Here is a 20,703-nt window from a genome sequence, read left to right on the forward strand (position 1 = left end):
GTGGCGTTATAAGCCTGAACAAGAGAAGGAACAAAATCTGCCCACTTAGATTTGTGATCTTCTGCCAGAGTACCTAACATTCTGAGAAGGGTCCGATTAAATCGTTCCGCTGATGGATTTCCCATAGGGTGGAAAGGAGTGGTTCTTGTCTTTCAAACATTTGCAATCTTGCAAAGTTCCTTGATGACTCTACTTTCAAAATTCCGCCCCTGGTCAGAATGCAGCTGCTCTGGAAAAGAATAGTGGACAATAAAATGTTCATATAAGGCACGAGCAGTGGTACTCGCCTTTTGATTACGGCAAGGAATAGCCTTGGCGTATCTGGTAAAATGGTCGTTAATGACCAAGACGTCCTCATACCCTCCTTTGGACTTCTCCAGCTTCAAGAAATCCATACACACAAGTTGCATGGGTCTTGAAGTCTGGATTGGAACCAATTCTGCAGCAGGTACAACTGGTGTCTTTCTGCAAATACAATTTTTGCAACCTGAAATGCGACTATTAAAATCTGCCTCCATGCCAGGCCAATAAAAACGTTGACGAGCTAACCATAGAGATTTATCACGTCCGGGATGGCCTACATTGTCATGAACACCAGTAAAAGCAATATTCCTATGAGAAAAAGGAATAACAAGTTGTTGTACTTCTTCTCCATCCAGAATGGCGGTACGATAAAGAACACCATCTTTGATAGAAAGACGAGAGAAGTCACGAAGAAGAGATTTGACGTCTTTCGACATCTCCTCCCCCCTCGGACGAGAACCAGAACGTAGGATGGAAAGAACAGAAGATATATCAGTGTCTTTAGATTGTTCTACCGCCCAATCCACTGGTCTGACTGCAGCTTCAGAAGGAAAAGATTCCTCATTGGCCATATGAGGGACCTCATCTCCCGAGCAACATTCAGCAGAAGAAAGAGAGACAGAAGCAGCAAAGCACACTGCCTTGACAGCATCGCTGAAGAGTTGTGGTCGGCGAGATAGCCCATCACAATCTTGATTCTGTTTGCCTGACTTATATATGATTTTAAAATCATAGGCAGACAAAGCAGCAATCCAACGATGACCTGTCGCGTCCAACTTAGCAGAGGACAAGACATAAGTTAAAGGGTTGTTGTCAGTAGAAACAAGAAATTGGTTGCCATAAAGATAGTCGTGAAACTTATCACAGACAGCCCATTTCAAAGCTAAAAATTCAAGTTTATGAGCAGGGTTATTACGTTCACTACGTCTTAAACCTCTGCTGGCATAAGCTATGACATGCTCTGAGCCATCCTGCTCTTGAAGTAACACGGCCTCTAATCCAGACCCACTCGCGTCGATATGGACTTTAAAGGGTTTACTGAAGTCAGCAAAAGCAAGAACAGGAGGAGAAGTAAGTTTTTCTTTAAGAATATCAAAAGAAGATTGCTGGGCATCACCCCATACCCATGTAGCAGTCTTTCTAGAACGCTTGGACTTAGATTTGGGAGAATTACCATGACCCTCAAGTAAATAGATAAATACAGAATCCCTAAAGAAAGCCCAACACGGCAAAATTGAAAATGTTGCAGGCTCGGTTTGATTGAGCCTGTTCATGGACGGTACTGGAAAGTGCAAGTTACCGTCCACGCCCCCTAGCACCGGCTTAAGCAGAATTCAACATTTAAACGTGAAGTAGTAAAATTTTGAATTTAGAAACATCCGCAGATGTGTTCATACGGCGGTTATCATGGAACCTTCAATGTGACACTTCCGTGCCATTCCATGAAAAGCGGCGTATGGTCCCCAAGTAATAAAAAGCGTGTGCCCTAAACGAGAAAACAATGGGCGGAACTAAATAAAATGGAATTTTGAAAGGGGATCAGAGGTTATGAAGCCTGCGTATCACAGATAAGACGTCAAAAGACAAATTTAAAAAGCAGGCAACATATCCTAAGAGTGATTCAACATTATTCAAGTAGGAATATTGGAACCACCCAACTAGAAAATGCCGAAAAGTTGAAACTAAAAATACCACAAGCACAACAATACTGTCGTGCTGAACGATCTTTAAGGATCGAAAATATAACATCATTGATTAAATGTACGGGGAGACTTTTTAAAGCCGCCACACGGCACAAATAACACGGATGTGATCATTAAATAGATAAATACAGAATCCCTAAAGAAAGCCCAACACGGCAAAATTGAAAATGTTGCAGGCTCGGTTTGATTGAGCCTGTTCATGGACGGTACTGGAAAGTGCAAGTTACCGTCCACGCCCCCTAGCACCGGCTTAAGCAGAATTCAACATTTAAACGTGAAGTAGTAAAATTTTGAATTTAGAAACATCCGCAGATGTGTTCATACGGCGGTTATCATGGAACCTTCAATGTGACACTTCCGTGCCATTCCATGAAAAGCGGCGTATGGTCCCCAAGTAATAAAAAGCGTGTGCCCTAAACGAGAAAACAATGGGCGGAACTAAATAAAATGGAATTTTGAAAGGGGATCAGAGGTTATGAAGCCTGCGTATCACAGATAAAACGTCAAAAGACAAATTTAAAAAACAGGCAACATATCCTAAGGGTGTTTCAACATTATTCAAGTAGGAATATTGGAACCACCCAACTAGAAAATGCCGAAAAGTTGAAACTAAAAATAACCACAAGCACAACAATACTGTCGTGCTGAACGATCTTTAAGGATCGAAAATATAACATCATTGATTAAATGTACGGGGAGACTTTTTAAAGCCGCCACACGGCACAAATAACACGGATGTGATCATTAAATAGATAAATACAGAATCCCTAAAGAAAGCCCAACACGGCAAAATTGAAAATGTTGCAGGCTCGGTTTGATTGAGCCTGTTCATGGACGGTACTGGAAAGTGCAAGTTACCGTCCACGCCCCCTAGCACCGGCTTAAGCAGAATTCAACATTTAAACGTGAAGTAGTAAAATTTTGAATTTAGAAACATCCGCAGATGTGTTCATACGGCGGTTATCATGGAACCTTCAATGTGACACTTCCGTGCCATTCCATGAAAAGCGGCGTATGGTCCCCAAGTAATAAAAAGCGTGTGCCCTAAACGAGAAAACAATGGGCGGAACTAAATAAAATGGAATTTTGAAAGGGGATCAGAGGTTATGAAGCCTGCGTATCACAGATAAGACGTCAAAAGACAAATTTAAAAAGCAGGCAACATATCCTAAGAGTGATTCAACATTATTCAAGTAGGAATATTGGAACCACCCAACTAGAAAATGCCGAAAAGTTGAAACTAAAAATACCACAAGCACAACAATACTGTCGTGCTGAACGATCTTTAAGGATCGAAAATATAACATCATTGATTAAATGTACGGGGAGACTTTTTAAAGCCGCCACACGGCACAAATAACACGGATGTGATCATTAAATAGATAAATACAGAATCCCTAAAGAAAGCCCAACACGGCAAAATTGAAAATGTTGCAGGCTCGGTTTGATTGAGCCTGTTCATGGACGGTACTGGAAAGTGCAAGTTACCGTCCACGCCCCCTAGCACCGGCTTAAGCAGAATTCAACATTTAAACGTGAAGTAGTAAAATTTTGAATTTAGAAACATCCGCAGATGTGTTCATACGGCGGTTATCATGGAACCTTCAATGTGACACTTCCGTGCCATTCCATGAAAAGCGGCGTATGGTCCCCAAGTAATAAAAAGCGTGTGCCCTAAACGAGAAAACAATGGGCGGAACTAAATAAAATGGAATTTTGAAAGGGGATCAGAGGTTATGAAGCCTGCGTATCACAGATAAGACGTCAAAAGACAAATTTAAAAAGCAGGCAACATATCCTAAGAGTGATTCAACATTATTCAAGTAGGAATATTGGAACCACCCAACTAGAAAATGCCGAAAAGTTGAAACTAAAAATACCACAAGCACAACAATACTGTCGTGCTGAACGATCTTTAAGGATCGAAAATATAACATCATTGATTAAATGTACGGGGAGACTTTTTAAAGCCGCCACACGGCACAAATAACACGGATGTGATCATTAAATAGATAAATACAGAATCCCTAAAGAAAGCCCAACACGGCAAAATTGAAAATGTTGCAGGCTCGGTTTGATTGAGCCTGTTCATGGACGGTACTGGAAAGTGCAAGTTACCGTCCACGCCCCCTAGCACCGGCTTAAGCAGAATTCAACATTTAAACGTGAAGTAGTAAAATTTTAAGTCATTAAGGGGTTTGGCCAACTTGGAATAATCCTTAATAAATCTCCTGTAAAAACCTGCAGTTCCAAGAAATGTCCTTAATTCAGCAATGTTCTTAGGGACTGGCCAAGAAGAAATAGCAGAAGTTTTCTCGGGATCAGTAGAAATACCATTCTCAGAGATAACATGCCCTAGATAAGAAACGGACGTTTTGAAAAATTCACACTTAGAGCCTTTAAGTTTAAGACCATGAGAAGATAAACGTTGAAAAACATTTTCAAGCCTAACAATATGCTCTTCAAAAGTTTCAGAAAAAACCAAAATGTCATCAACAAAAACAAGACATTCACGCAAAAGCAGGTCACCCATGGCACGTTCCATAACTCTTTGAAAAGTAGCACCTGAATTAACCAATCCAAAGGCAAGCCTATTGAATTCGTAAAATCCAAGGTTACCCACAGAAAAAGCAGTATAGGGCTTTGAATCTTCCTCCATCTCAACTTGCCTGTATCCACTGCGTAAGTCAAGTTTAGAGAAAAATTTAGAACCCACTAAAAGGTCTACAGTGTCATCAAAGCGAGGAAGCATATAGGCATCTTTTCTTGTTCTTGAGTTAAGCATTCTAAAATCAATGCAGAACCTAAGTGAACCATCCTTTTTCCGAACAAGAACAACATTAGAAGAGAAAGGAGAGTCACTAGGCCTGATGGCACCGCAGTCAAGCATATCCTTAAGGTGCTGCCTCACCTCTTCATACATTCCAGGGGGAATTTTCCTGTAAGGCTGCTTGAAAGGGGTGTCATCATTTAAAACAATTCTATGGCGTGTGAGATCAGTACAACCAATATCAGTTGATCCCTTGGAAAATACATGATTCCAATTGCCTAAAACTTGGCGAACACGCAAGAGTTGCTGAGGGGACAGATACTCAGTATCAATATTCAAACCAAGAGAAGATAAATCTGGCTGTGAAGAGGTAGGAACAGAATGAGAAGAAGCAAGGTTGTCTAGCACTGTAACTTCATTAACCACACAAATGTTAGATTTCGGCTTAATAGTCAATGTCCTCGCAGTCAGATTACAGATGCGTACAGGCACCTTTGCATAACCGCTTTCATTGGACACTGAAACTATTTGTGGCCGAACAATATATAAAACATCTGCATCAGGGTTTTCAGTCACAAGCTTAGTATCACTAGAGACACCTCTAACAAGACCATTAACAGAAATAGACTCATACGGTGCAACTGTGATAGGATGGTCATTGGTAGATTTGACTGTGTGAGGCTTACAAACTAAACTGTCAAATGCTGATTGCCAAACTTGAGACAAATTTGAATCAGTAGATGAAAGTTTACAGAGCCTGATAACATTGGTACCCAATATCACAGGACAAGATATGTTGTTATGTGTATCAGGGACAACTAATACAGGCACAGGCAACTGAAGGTTTAATTCCGGTATAGCAATCGGAACTTCAATGTACCCTAAAATATCTAAAGATTGCCCATTTGCAACTGAAATGTCTAAATTGATATTGAAATCTGTCAAATTCAACAGTGGCGGTCTATTTGACAATGACAAATAAAATGAGTTTGATACTGTTGAAACCATTGAGCCAGTATCAACTAGAGCTATGGCTGAAACACCATTAAATACAATATTGGCCTTATTGGAACATCCAATAATTCTATTAACAAGTGATTGCTTCTCAATAACCGCCTCTGATTGGCCAACAACAGAGGCGGACCCTAGTTTGGGTAAACCGCAGAAGATCCCTGTTGCGCAGCAACATGGCCCTGCTGATTTATACCCTTACTACGGCCACGCCAACTGCGATTGGTATTGTAAGATGTGTTACGGACTGGTGTGTTATTAGGTGCTGTTTGAGGTGGTGTCTGATATCTGTATGTCTGTACTGGGGATGGTGGTGTGTTCCATTGAGCCATCGATTGTATAGTGGTGAGTATCCCCGCCTGTCACGCGGGAGACCGGGGTTCAATTCCCCGTCGGGGAGCCAATTTGTAGTGGTGGGGTTTTCAACAAGAAACACTTGGAGACGTTTATAGATTTATTCTATAAAGAATAAAACCTGTAACAAATAAAATAAGTATGAGACATCACAATACAAACAAATATTTTACAATACAAATATATTTCACAAAATACATATTACAGAATATTACACAACAATTCAAATTACAATAAAAACAATTTGACAAATAAATATATACAAATATACATACCAGGCTTGTAATAGAAGAAATCTAATTGAATAAATAAATTGAATATAAGCAAGTATTTCTATTAAGAAATGACTGATAGTAAAATATATATTCTAAAGTTGTTATCACTTCGAAAGCGAGACAAGGAGTGGTCTGAGTTACTAAGAAATGTTATATTCCAGAACCAAATCATCTAAAAATAACTTGCATACCAAAACCAATCATCCATCACTCAACTTGCAAAACCAGTTCAATCACTCATAACAAAAGGAACAAAGACAAACATGAACACATAACACCACAATAGATTTGGTTGGCCTTTCAGGGAAATAACTACCGTATTTATTATAAAAAGTGAACTTGGCTTAATTTAACCTTATCTACATAATTAATACATATTATTAATGAGATAAAGAAAAATAACCAGAAACTCTTCAAGACTCACTCATTGAATACACGTTTTCATTTCATTCTATTTATACATTCATATTGAAATATTTTTCAATTAAACCGGTCATTAAAAATGTTAATTCTTGTGATTTCATTTTATTTGGCAAAATTTTAATATTTCGGCATATCACAAAAGCTTCGTTGACTGGTCATATTGTTCGTCATACAAAATGCTATTAAATCAATTGTTGTTCTTTCATTTAACCAACAATTAATTATCAAACGTGCACCGCTTTGATTTAACAAGTATTTGAAATTTTTAACGTGGACTGACTCAAATAATATAATTCATTACAGCAATGCCTTTTTAATGAAAAAAAATATAAAAAATTCTACAAAACAACAATTTTTTATCAAATTTACATGTTAGGAGGCCATGTTTTAACATGGAAAAACACGATTTTGGGTAATTTCACTTATTTTCATCATTTTCTGTTAACCCATTACGCGATATACACGCCTTTTAACGCCCTTTTCACCCCCCTTTCTGTTGTTTCAAATGGTGAAAAAATGCCTTATTTAGGTCCCAAACACTTGTTTTTGTTTGAAAAATGTTGCTTAAAAAAGTGAATACCTTTTCGGCGCGGCCCCCAACCAAAAGATACACCAGGGGGTTGCCAGAAGGGGGATGTGCCCCCTTCTGTTTGGGGGGCGGCAGTCGCCCTCATCGCCAAGAAAATTTTGGACTTGTGAGAGGCTAAAAAAGATCCCAGATCGATCATAAGGTAACGTGTAACCAACAGTGAAAAGCATTTGACTCTATCTCAATCCATTGAGAAGTTGCAGCACTTTGAAATCAATTTTGATGGAAAAAATCAACGCAAAATAGCGATTTTTTGCAATTTTGAGATGTCCCCTCGTTGCCATGGTAACAGGAAATTTAAGCCTGAGCATGTTGTTGCAAAGGCAATGGTCCAGTAAACATCTGTGCTAAGTTTGATTAGTATTGAAGCAGTTTTCATAGTTTTATATCAATTTGAACTTGTAACGGGAGACTTTTCAATGAAAATAGCCATTTTTCACAAAATGGCAAACAATTTTTTCAGAACATATGCACGCATCTTAGCATTCAGTTAGTGAAAATGTGTAAGTCAATTTAAAAAAAAAAATAGTTTTCCAATTAATTTAAAGTGACTTCTTCTTTTTAGAGTTTTATAAGTGTTTTTGTTTACTTTTAATTTCAAAATAATGAATGCTGATTTGTCCATCCGTTTCTTCGTTCGCAATTCCAATCGTATCTTCTACATTTGTTCATGCATACATTCATTTTCAATCTATTTATTTGTTTATTTATTAAAGAAATAATTAATAAATAAACATTAAGTATACATAAGTAGTGGATGATTAACAGACGTTTTCTTTTCAATCACCAATCATTCTTTGTAAGACAATATTGAATTCACACTGCAACCACAAACACACCGCGGGTTACGAGCTTGCTTGACACTAAACATGAATAATTTTTAATCTTTTTCAGATATTGAAGAGCGATTGCAAGGAATCATATCAAACAGCCATTTTAGCCACGAGAAGCCAATTTTTATTGAAGCACATTCTAGGGGTACGAATGTTCTATATGGAGGACCATTTATACTTATGACTTGTAAGTCCTATGCTCTTTTATTGGAAATTATGAGTTACACTTTACTAAATTGTAATATTCCATTTGGCAGATTATTACTTGGCACCTCACACGTGCATTCTTTACAAAGACTTTTTAAATGTTTGAATATACTAGCCCTGAAATATTTTGTATAACCCTTGCACATCAAATAATAACAATTTCTGATATGCTTCTAAATTGTTATTTTATGGTCTTTTTATGGGTATTTATTTTCTATAAGATAAAAGATACTTATTTATGTATCGTAATTTACTTTTTGGCGTCCGTGGCCGAGTGGTTAAGGTCGTTGACTTCAAACCACTTGCCCCTAGCCGCTGTGGGTTCGAAGGACTTCCAAATAAATAACATATAATAGCATATCAATTAGACGTTGATAATGCGAAAATCGTTATTTGAAATCGAACGTCCTAAAATGCCGAATATATGTTGTTAGTTTCTCAAATCACGGCACCTGTCTTGTGAATCACAAGTTGTTAATGTGTCAGTGATATTTGATGGTGATACGTTAAAAGAGAGAGAAGCCATAAACTCTACAAAAGTTAGCACTTATTAACTTCATGCATAAGTGGGTAACACGACGACAAAAACAACAGACAAAAACCCAAGTATTTAAGGTGTAAACCTCTTGATTTATCTCCAGGTTGCCAGTTTGATAACTATCCACCACAACCGGCAAATTGCACTTTGTAATACAGTTGTGTTATAATATAACTTGTTTTGTCAAACGATGTAGATATCAATGTATATTTTAATAAAAATTATTCTCCATGACATACCGGTATCTGAAAGTAAAAAAAGCATTGTTATGTTTTTCTTTCAAAGAATGCAATGCAATTCTTATCTTTAAATCACTGAATGTATGCATATGAGATAGAAATGATTGTGTTTTCAGTTTAAGTATTTTTGCTAAACGCATAAATCTAAACATGTTAAACACACATTATATTTGTCAGATTTTTCATGTCTGACATTAAAGTTTGTCACTATGCTGTAGAGTTCCATGTTAAAATGATAATGGAGAAGTCTCACCATTAAAATGTATGTGTTATTTCTTTAAGATTATTTCTTTTTGAAAGTGGGTGCATACGTTTATTTTTAGGACAGTTATCCAAATTCGTTTTATAGTTTCCCTTGTTTAGATTGAATGTTTTTATTATTTACTGTCATTTTACAATTAATAATATTGATTTTAAGTACATGAAGTATAAGGGAATAATATCATTTAGTTAAAGATAAAATCAATCTTTTTTTGGTCTTGTTTCCATAAAGCCTTTAAGTCATTTCAATAAATTACACCAAAAATTAATTTTTAAAAGAAAAAATTATATACCATAATATTATCAAGGTTCTTCATTTTGTTCACTTCTAAGACGTATGGCAAATCTCGGTCTTTGAGTTAACAGTGATATAAACGACGTATTCCTGAAGTTGATGTCCAAAAGCGGTATGCTTGGTAAAGATAGATTTGGTGTTGGCAGGCTAAGTTCGTCCACTGATCCGGATGCATCCATTTCCGTTGTAGAGTCAATATTAAGGGTCTTTTAGTAATAGAAATAAAATAGTCATTATTATTATTTCATTTAGTATATTTGTATGCAATTGATAAACTATGACTAATTATAGTATTGTTTTTTATGCATATATGATTTGAACACGATAACGTTTACATTAATAGCTAAAGGTCGTACCATTATGATATAATGGGTTGTTTAAGTTCTTTAAATATTACTTTTGCATTTTTATGGCAATTATTGTATGGTTTTTACTTTTGGAAAACATTTTCATATTCTCTTTAATAAACCTGTTACTTTTTTAATATTTTGTACAATTCAAAGTTAAAACTTATAACGGTTTAGAAAAATTGAATGCATTTGATGTTAACAGTCTTTGAACAGATTGAATAGTATAATCCATTTAATTATATTTAAAACACTCTGAATTCAATTTGAAACATTTTTTGACAATTTTGGCTCATTTGTATATTTATATATTTAATTTTCTTCCATTTCTCATTTTTCACTCTAATAACGACTGTGTTGTTTCTAACTAAACCTGCTGAAAGCGAATGTGTTTAAAACTAAATGTTCTCTAATAATATTGTGTGAAAGAAATTCACGAAGAACTAAAATATCTAAAAACAAAAAATATAAGAAAAGGAAAAATGCCTTTTCCAGGAAAAGACCAGGGTCTCTACACTGACGAAGCCAACACTCAACCACTACGCTAAATATTACGCTGAATAGATAAAATATGAATAATTGTTTAGGTGATTAAAGAGTAAGGAAGTACAATATATCCTTTTATATAAGAATAATCTACACCACTTTTGTCAATATTGATGTAAACAGGTAATGAAGGGAATAGCGAATTCGAGCTGTATATTATTTAGTGCTTTAAGACGAATAAATGTTTAATAAGTGAGCGACTTCGATGTTTTTTTATTGTTTTTTCTTTTCTTTTCTTTTTTTTTTTTTTGGGGGGGGGGAAGGTGGGGGTCACATGAAACACTTTTAAAGTAATTTCCTGATTTTACACAAGTGAAAACAATATCAAAGCTGACGGTCTATCTGACATAATTTAAAAAGTATTATATGCGTTCTTTGATAATGAAAATATACATGTATACAAATCAGAATTTGCTTTTAACATGTGAAACTAATTCAGACATATTGTACAGTACATATCGAAATAATCGTCGACTGTTACCTTAAACTGAAGTAAATTAAGTGTTACAGTAACTGAAAAAATAAATACTTATTTACCATAATATTATCAAGGTTCTCATTTTGTTCACTTCTAAGACGTATGACAACTCTCGGTCTTTGAGTTAACAGTGATAAAAACGACGTATTCCTGAAGTTGATGTCCAAAAGCGGTATGCTTGGTAAAGATAGATTTGGTTTTGGCAGGCTAAGTTCGTCCACTGATCCGGATGCATCCATTTCCGTTGTAGAGTCAATATTAAGGGTCTTTTAGAAAGAGAAATAAAAAGTCACTATAAATTATCTATTATTTGTACCTTTGATAAACTATGATTAATTACACAAACATGTTTTGGTTTTAATGCATATGCGTTAATATTCAGTTTAAGCACTTGAGTTTAAACTATTTGTTTTTACGCTATACGTCACCTATACGCTATACGTATTCCTAACAAGTCATTCAATCTCGTTCGCGCATGCTTACAAAATTATGGTGCGGTTATGAACAAACATGGCAAAAAGATTTCATTTTTGTGTTTTTTTTTTAAAGTAGCCGAAGGTACGGTTGTCTTTCTTTATTATCCTCCTAGTATTTTATGACAATATTGTGTTAAATTTATCTAACAAACCAATTTTTCAAATTGTTAAAAAAAATATTACGACCACGAGTTTTAGACAATCTAGATCTAGAGCGGGTGTGGGTATTACCGAACACTTAAGGTGAAATAAGTAGTATTCGGTAATACACGCAGTAATCACGATTTTCAATTGACATTTGACGAATATGAGTTTTCCTTTACATTTACATGCAAGAAACACTTATCTACGCACATTATCTAAAGAGTTATGACATTTCATATATTAGACCTGACTACTTCTATTACCGACCATATGCGTGTAATACCGAACACACATGCGTGTATTTCCGAACACTGCCAACTTTTAAAAAAAAACGTTAATCTTCACCTGAAATATAGATAAATTAAAAACAAATCATTTCACTATTGATGTAAGCATTAATGTTTCGCAAGTATTCACTATTGAACAATGTATTACCAGAGACATAGATAACATGTTATATTACGTGTTCAAATGTGTAAATATTAACAATCGGCTGAAGGGCAGAGAAAAGTCTGAGAAAAAGTGACCCTACTTAAGACATAATCATTGTTGATACTATTTTGCAATAGGTTTATTAAATAAAAACAAAAGGTATTTGGTCACGTCATCACTTGACTTTATGACGTAACAAATCCCTTGTAACTTGTGGAGTATACAGTGTAATAAATGCTCTGACAGTATGTTATTGTGTTGATGTTTATAAAGTATTGATAAAGAAACTTTATCTACCCATAAATTATGTTGACTGATTGTCCAGGTAGATCTATCCTTTAATAATATATTAAACTTTTCACGTATGGATGCTTCATAATTGTTAGCAATGTCATTCGTAGACATTGTAAGTTGTGATAACGTAATACGTTAACCTTGTAAACAGCATTTTAATTCTGGTCTTATTTTACTTTATTTTACAAATCGCACCAGTTCTTAACTAATATCCTTCTTAAGTACCATGTTATTCTTCCAGGGATGAAACCCAGCTCAGAGAGAACACTCGATGATATCCTTATACACTGTACCTTTATAAAAATTTTATGAGCTAAGCATACATGATACAAACAAACTAAATCTAGTACTTTTCTCCACAACTGATTGTTGTAAGGGTCATCTTATCGACCCAAAATCATTGCTTACAATAATATGAACACAAACAAAATTTCAGAAAGCTAGCTGTGTACTACATAACACTATGGAACAGAATTAATGCATTTATTCTATCTTGCTTGATGACATTGGAACTTGCATTATGCTTAATTCCATCTTGCTTGATAACATTGGAACTTGCATTATGCTTGATTCCATCTTGCTTGATGACATTGGAACTTGCATTAAGCTTAATTCTATCTTGCTACATGACATTAGAACTTGCATTATGCTTGATTCCATCTTGCTTTATGATATTTAAACTCTGCATTATGCTGGTTTCCATTTTTCGTTATTTCATTCAAACATTTCGATCGTAGTCACCAATTCTTTCATTGAGTGATAACTAATAAATTGGAACAAGCCATTTGGAATACTAAAATGTTAACGTCATATACCTTTATGCATAAGCTACCTTTCTTCATGCTCTATACAAACCATTTACGGTTTAGTTTTTTTTTGTATTACTTTTATGTATAAGTCATTTAAAATTAACTATTTAATGTTTCCTGATGGATTTTTTAAAATATGACTTATAGCTCGCATGGCGTGATTACTATTAGCTTTCGCTTATATACATTATGCAGTGTTTATGCTTAATAAAGCTCGGTGTCTGAGGCTTTTAGGATAATGTTTGATCATCTTACATTATGATAAACAATTAAAACTATGTACTGTTAAGGGGCGAGAACTCTGTTATCGATGTCAACGGAATTGTTTCCACGATTCGCCTATCATCGGAATTTTCCGTATAGATACCGCGTACATGTATATATAAATACGTACTAAGCGTTTAATACATACATTGCAGTTGAAAGAATATAAATACAAGTAGTAAAGGATTATGCAATATAATTTTATATATGTATACAGTCTATTAGAAAAAAATATGCTCGTAAAAAGTGATGCAATGGGGCAGTTACACGTACAGTCAGTGGCGGTTTCAGGCCATGGCTTAAGGGCTGCACCTACCCCCAAATATACGTAGAATATATACGTGTCAGTTTCATGCAATAGTCTTCTTAGTGTACTCCCTTACCAAAACATATTATGCTGTCATCAAGTTGTCTAGCACCTGCCTAGGTACTGCGAAGGTCGTATCTAATTACTTGGACATTAAAAAGCAAAAATTATTGGCCTTTTAACTTAATAAAATTTTAATGTCTCAGAGTCACTAGTAGTGGCAAATAGGTATGTAACGCATTAAAATATACGTGTTACAAAAAAAAAACTTCCTTCTTTCCTTATCGTACATGAATAATAAGGAAAGAAGGAAGTTTTTTTTTTGTAACACGTGCATAGTCAATTACAAATGAGCCGCGTCACGACAAAACCAACATAATGGGTTTGCGACCAGCATGGATTCAGACCAGCCTGCGCGTCCGCGCAGTCTGATCAGGATCCAGGCTGTTCGCTACCAGTTTCTCTACTTGTAAAAGAGTTGGAAAGCGAACAGCATGGATCCTGATCAGACTGTGCGGACGCGCAGGCTGGTCTGGATCCATGTTGGTCGCAAACCCATTATGTTGGATTTGTCGTGACGCGGCTCAAATGTTGGGCATATGTGTGTCTGATTATAGATCAGACATCCCTTACACACCACCACATCCACATACATTTGTGCTTAATGATATACTATGCACATCTTTCAGTAACATATCTTATCACAGAAATTTATTGAAATCTATAAAATTCTTACTAAATATGTTTTATTTAAATAATCAAAGGGCTGTATGCTCTGTGGTATTTTCTGATTTTTCCTGTATAAGTTTATTTTTATATACTATTATTCATCTTACGCAGGGACTGCGTTTAACATGCAGTTTGTGATTGATACATATGGAATTTTGCATGCTTAGAGTTGCATCAAAAATCATTTTTCATTTTTTATTACAGCCACACTTTATCCTTGCATATCGTGGCAACTTCCTTAAAAAGCCACTTCAAAAAAAATGTTGCCTCGACAAGGATTTTAACCTCAGGCCTCTCACACCATAAACGAGCGCGCTACCTCTGCACCACAGTGAAGTAATACGTATGTAGCGTGAATAAAAACAAATATATTGTAATTCTAAAATTGAGAATTTTCATTTCGTATTTGTAATCCTTATTTATTTCGAGGTATTTTGTTCACGATAAACCTGTTGTTAAACACTGATGAAAATAATTTAGCGAAAATCTTCTCGCCAAAACAGTCCGACATGTATATATTCCATTACTCGACAGTCAGATTTATTTATGTGCTACGCTCTGGAGTATTCGGTAATCGACAAAGCTAAAAATAGCATTTTCATTGATTAAGCTTTACGGAAATAGTGGAACATTTTTCATTGGGTAAAAAAGATATTCATCCGCGAAATTTGTGATTGTAACCTCATATTTCTATTGACTAATGTAAACTTTTAATGCACTGTAATTCGTTCAATGCCTGCATTAAAAATTATTATTTCTTTAAATTGCTGGTTTTTAAGCAGTTTTGAGTGAGAACTACTTTGCGTTGTTAGGTCTGTGAGGAAATTTTGTGTTAGACCGTGGATATTAGCTATGTATTTACTGATTTTGCGATCAGAAAATACAAAAACACATACACATAATGTATAGGAATCTGCTTTCCTTATTACGGGTCAAGTAAAGTTGTGTCTGTCTTTAAAAGAAACTTCCATATATTTTTTTTTTGTAATAACACTATACGTTTACGAATGTATATTCATACTGCCCACTTACAGTGTAAAGGATTGAAAGCACAATATTTGTATGAAGCCAAATTATATTTATTTTATTCTACAGAAAAAAATCAAGTTTGTACTGTATTAACTACTAAGTCGTGGCCACGAGTTACTAGATCGTTTTAGTCGTGGGAACGAGATAACTGTGTCGTGCAGACGAAATAATTTAATCTGATTACACCATGATTTTCTAAACTTAGAAAATTTCTGTTTAAAGATTTACGTGCAACATTATTTTTTTGAAAATACTGAAGTGTTCACTTTGAACTTGTTACATGTCTTAAGGATCATCAGGCCCATAAACCATACATTAATTTTGACTTAGTTATAGCCCTTTGTTGGAATAATTCTATGATAGAATTGGTCATTTTGTACGTACAACGGCCTGTTAACATTTGAGAGGGACTTAGTCCTGGTTTATTTTATTGGGTAGGGACATTGCCCATGGACAGTAGATATCCTATGAGGATGTTTGAGGTCACGGGTCAGACAAACATGACACTTCATGTAAAATCATTGTCTAATCTATGAATGATTTAGAAAGAATAAGCTGAAGATTATATAACCTAAAAAGATCAGTAGATGACATCTAATAATTTTTAGGCAATTTGGTCAGAAATCAGGGTCACAATGACGCTAAATCTTTGACCAATCAATAACTTGTATGAATGGTACTTTTACGGACAGGACAAGTAGGGGCATCCTTGTTAGGAAAATTCATAAAAATAGTGTAATTTGATTGGTTATTAAATATCTCGTTCCCACGACTTAACTATCTCGTGGCCACGACATAGTATCTCGTGCGCATGAGATAAATAGAAACACACACATGTCACCTTTGTGCCACCGTAAGTTTGAGCATAGTATATCTTAAAATTCAATTTCACTATTGCTCATACGACTATCACACACGCCCAAAAAGAAATGTAAACAATTATATAAGAGGTGAGTTGCCACTTGTAGGATGAGTTATTAGAGAAATCTAAAACATTTTTTTTCACATGCTGGCGGAATCTTCAAAAACACGCACTTTTCGTCTGTCGCATCGTGTTCCGTTGTTTTCCAGTAAATTTTCCCTTTACATGTCAGTCTCCAACTAACACTGTTCTGTATACGCCCCTGTATAAAGGGGACGTAAATTTGTTTTTTTACTCCACGTGCCAAAATACGGGATCATCCGGAAAATAACGGGATGTACCGATAAAGCGACACCTGCTGTCATAATACGAACACAAATTATTGCAACTCGCATTATGCTTACTGCCAACTGCTTAGTGCGTACTGTCACATGCGACTATAATATCGCTATCGTTGTCATCTTCGTTGTCGATGCGCAGTGATCCTATATTGCATTATATTTGTAATCAGTGAATATATTGAAGCATATGAATGCTAAGACACATCAAATTCGCCAATTATTGATCAAAATTAATAATTTATTGTGACATAATGTCGACAATATCAGGCAAATCAAAGGTACTGACAGAAACATACCATGTGACATTTAGTTATATCAAGAACAAGCAAAGAATGTTATCTTAAACACCAAACATAATACGTTGATCTTTATAAAAGATACAATTAAACATATAGCATATTAAAATATGTGAGTTTGATGGTTTAGTAGGGAACACATAAGGTTGCAATTACATGAAAGTGCATTCAGTAATAATAAGGCATGATTGAATTCAGCAAAACGCAGGTTTTCATTGTCATAAAGAAGTATAGAAGCAAGCATAATGTAAGTCCCAATAACATAAAGCAAGATGGAATAAATGCACTAATTCTATATAACACAGACCAAGTAACTTCGATTTTTACGCATGAAATGGTAAAGGAAAAACAACAACAAGAAAACAACAGCTGAACAATATGATGTATTCTGAATGTTTTGATTACATTATATCCACTTCAATGTTTCATATACAAAACAAGGCATGTAAACAAGATAATTAAAGTTTTTTTCTCTTGAAATGAATATAATATTATTATCTTTCAAAACTTGCAAACTAATTTAGCATTGTTTTCATTAAGCATTTCATTTAAGTTTCCTCAAATGTTGATTGTTCAGCCTCGAATTTTACTTCTATACAAGCAAATTCCTTGATTTATCCCCCTGTCGAGTACTGGTTATTACTTACACAATAACTGGAGACATAAGGCTTTATTTTTATATATTTATCATGGCGTAAACAGTAATATTCTTTGTACATGATAAATATTCAGAGCAATAACAGGGGCCATAACTCAGTGTTAGATAGTATTATCTGGGCATGCCAATGAGATGCAAATTGCCTTTTTGTATTAATGGTTCCTATAAAGTTTAATTGAATTCCAGCCAGTAGTTGCAGAGAAACAGCGCGGAAACGATTATTGCTTTTTACACATACTGCATACTAATCAAGGGCCATCACTCTGTGTTGGAAGGTCTGACAGGAACAAGGCAAAGATATGCGCATCTCTTGGTATTGATGGTTCCCATAAAGTTTCGCTGAATTCCAGCCAGTAATTGCTAGCGCGGAAAGAGGGCGGATGGACAATGCCAAAACAATATCCTCCCGTTTCGATTGGCGGGGAATAAAAAAAGCAAATGCACACTTTAAAACATATACTGCTTCTATTGATATATGTCTGTGGATCGAAATTCCATCAAGATTTCACACAGAAATTTCAGACCAAAATAGGATGAAATCGCATTACAAATGTTTATGTTAAATCAAAGTACATCCTGCTTCAATATGGCAGGTATCAACTCATTTGATCATAATACAACAAGATATGTTTGTAAAACATGTATGCCCCCTATCAGCAGCCAATTAGTCCTGTGATAAGGTTATTATGCATGACTTCTGACCCAGTGATCAAACAATTAATAAGGGTTATCAAGTATCTACTGGTCATGACCTTAACCTTTGACCCCTTGACCCAAAACTCAATAGGGGTCATCTGCTGGTCACGACCAATCATCATACAAAGTTTGAAGTTCCTAGGCCTAAGTGTTTTTAGTTAATTGATCAGAAACCGTTTTTACCTACAAGGTCAATGTGACCTTGACCTTTGACCCCTTGACCCCAAAATCAATAGGTCATCTGCTGGTCATGACCAATCACCATACCAAGTTTGAAGTTCCTAGGCCTAAGGGTTCTTTAGTTATTGATTGGAAACCGTTTTAACATACAAGGTCAATGTGACCTTGACCTTTGACCCCAAAATCAATAGGGGTCATCTGCTGCTCATGACCAATCACCATGCCAAGTTTGAAGTTCCTAGGCCTAAGCGTTCTTAAGTTATTGATCAGAAACCGTTTTTACTTACAATGTCAATGTGACCTTGACCTTTGACCCCTTGATCCCAAAATCAATAGGGTAATCTGCTGGTCATGACAAATCACCATACCAAGTTTGAAGTTCCTAGGCCTAAGCGTTCTTAAGTTATTGATCAGAAACCGTTTTTACTTACAAGGTCAATGTGACCTTGACCTTTGACCCCTTGACCCAAAACTCAATAGGGGTCATCTGCAGGTCACAACCAATCATCATACAAAGTTTGAAGTTCCTAGGCCTAAGCGTTTTTAGTTAATTGATCAGAAACCGTTTTTACCTACAAGGTCAATGTGACCTTGACCTTTGACCCCTTGACCCCAAAATCAATAGGTCATCTGCTGGTCATGACCAATCACCATACCAAGTTTGAAGTTCCTAGGCCTAATGGTTCTTAAGTTATTGATTGGAAAACATTTTTACTTACAAGGTCAATGTGACCTTGCCCTTTGACCCCTTAACCCCAATATCAATAGGGGTCATCTGCTGGTCATGACCAATCACCATACCAAGTTTGAAGTTCCTAGGCCTAAGGGTTCTTTAGTTATTGATCGGAAACCGTTTTTATCTGAGAGGTCAATGTGACCTTGACCTTTGACCCCTTGACCCCAAAATCAATAGGGGTCATCTACTGATCATGACCAATCACCATATCAAGTTTGAAGTCCCTAGGCCTAAGGGTTCTTTCGTTATTGATCGGAAACCGTTTTTACCTACAAGGTCAATGTGACCTTGACCTTTGACCTCTTAACCCCAAAATCAATAGGGGTCATCTGCTGGTCATAACCAATCACCATACCAAGTTTGAAGTTCCTAGGCCTAAGGGTTCTTTTGTTATTGATCAGAAACCGTTTTTACCCAAGAGGTCAATGTGACCTTGACCTTTGACCCCTTGACCCCAAAATCAATAGGGGTTATTTACTGATCATGACCAATCACCATACCAAGTTTGAAGTTCCTAGGCCTTAAAGTTCTTTAGTTATTGATCGGAAACCGTTTTTGCTTACAAGGTCAATGTGACCTTGTGACCTTGACCTTTGACCCCAAAATCAATAGGGGTCATCTACTGATCATGACCAATCACCATACCAAGTTTGAAGTTCCTAGGCCTTAAATTTCTTTAGTTATTGATCGGAAACCGTTTTTGCTTACAAGGTCAATGTGACCTTGACCTTTGACCCCTTGACCCCAAAATCAATAGGGGTCATCTACTGATCATGACCAATCACCATACCAAGTTTGAAGTTCCTAGGCATTAAGGTTCTTTAGTTATTGATCGGAAACCGTTTTTGCTTACAAGGTCAATGTGGCCTTGACCTTTGACCCCTTGACCCCAAAATCAATAGGGGTCATCTACTGGTCATGACCAATCACCATACCAAGTTTGAAGTTCCTAGGCCTAAGGGTTCTTTAGTTATCACTCGGAAACCATTTGGTCTACGGACCGACGGACCGACAAGTGCAAAGCAATATACCCCCTTTTCTTTGAAATGGGGGCATAATAATAACTTAACACCAAAGTTTGGACTCAAACGTGATCTCATTATCAGCAACCTACAGGCCAAAATATATCAGAATTTTTACTTAAGTACAGACGATTATTGTCCTATTTTATTCAAAACAACAATCAAGAGTATAACTGTCCAGAAGATGTAATTGTAACAATTAATGAAATCACTAATAAATGTCAAGAAATTGTGGAAAAATAAAATCATAGTTCTG

Source organism: Ruditapes philippinarum, unplaced genomic scaffold (genome assembly GCF_026571515.1).
Source record: "Ruditapes philippinarum isolate M1 unplaced genomic scaffold, ASM2657151v2 ctg1945_1_1_1_1, whole genome shotgun sequence".
Classification (NCBI taxonomy): domain Eukaryota; kingdom Metazoa; phylum Mollusca; class Bivalvia; order Venerida; family Veneridae; genus Ruditapes; species Ruditapes philippinarum.